This window comes from Myripristis murdjan, chromosome 9 (assembly GCF_902150065.1).
Source record: "Myripristis murdjan chromosome 9, fMyrMur1.1, whole genome shotgun sequence".
Taxonomy (NCBI): Eukaryota; Metazoa; Chordata; class Actinopteri; order Holocentriformes; family Holocentridae; genus Myripristis; species Myripristis murdjan.
The window spans coordinates 12,293,205-12,294,626 of record NC_043988.1 but is presented as its reverse complement, the minus strand read 5'-3'; positions in this window follow the sequence as shown (position 1 = coordinate 12,294,626).

Here is a 1,422-nt window from a genome sequence, read left to right as displayed (position 1 = left end):
CTGATTTGCTCACTTTGTTTTATTGGTTTGTTTTTATTACAATTACACAAAATAAGACGAAGAGGATGGAGAGGACAGGTAGGTGTACACATCATAAGCAAATTACATTTATATTAAAAGAACAGATTTCAGAATAATGCAAAGTATATGGCTATGGCCATACATCATAACATACTGAAATGTATTGATTTTTACGCCTTACAGTATTTAATTAATATATGACACAAACACGCACTTGTAAATGTGCACAAATATATGCAAATACACACTCGAAGACAAAACACACGCATGCAGACATGCAATTATGTACAAACATATAGGCCTACAAGCTAAGCAAGGTAGGCCAGTTTTGTGCCACCATGCAAGGTTAGTGTCATTTATTACCAAAAGTTCACAGACTTAAAGTGGTAAGATTGACTCTTTAACCATCATAACAGGATGAGAAAAGTTGTGCTGTACAATAATAATATCCTGCGGTCTTCAGGACACAGCCATCTAATTAGAGTGTCTTACACCTGGGATGCCAGGTGGATGCAACCAGCTGCAGCTCCAGCAGCACCCGGCTCCCTGATGCATATCGTGTGAGAGACAAATAACAAGGTCAGGGAATAAACCACATACATATAAGATAAGGTTTTCATTCTAACCAAAGGATATTTCACTTAATTCCTCTTGTCTGGCTGAAGGTGCAAATCACCTGCTGCAGTCTTTGGCCAGATGAAAATCTCCATACTGATGACAAGAAGGTCACAGTTTTCCCCAGGACCCATAATCCTGCTGGCGCTCATGCTCTCCATCTAATGAGGAATTGTTTTACATCTGGGACAACAGGTGAACGGAGTTAACTGTGATCAGCTAGTGGGAGAAACATTAACTCACCTGATGCGAGAACATGTCAAAAGTCAAAACACGGCCTGAATTAGTTATTGAATTAAAGTTTTGCTTTACCGGCATTAAAGCTAGAACACCAAACTGAATTTTTCTTTTATTATAAGCATATTGGCCAAAATTAATACTCTCGATCAGGTAGTGGGAAACTTGGTTTGACATATAAGTTTTTTAATCCACATCCAACTTACAGTTTACCTAACATATGAAAAGATTAAACCACTGCTTGCTGTTATTTGCCTAAAAGCACATGCCTATAGCTGTAACATTTAACCTTTCAGCTTAGACAGGAGTCATCACTCACTACTTGAGTCTACACCAAATAAAGCTTGACATGCAGGGAAACCTACAAAGACTTTGAACTATAATCTATTTGTCTAAGATTTAGACCTGCTCAACCTGGGAATTTTAAGACAGGTAAAGGGCTGTCTTAAAGTTAAGAGGGGAAAATCAGCAATACATTTGAGAACTTTCAACAGGACCTTTTTATAGTTTCATTTTTTAAGAAACAGAAAAAAGTTAAGAAACTATATA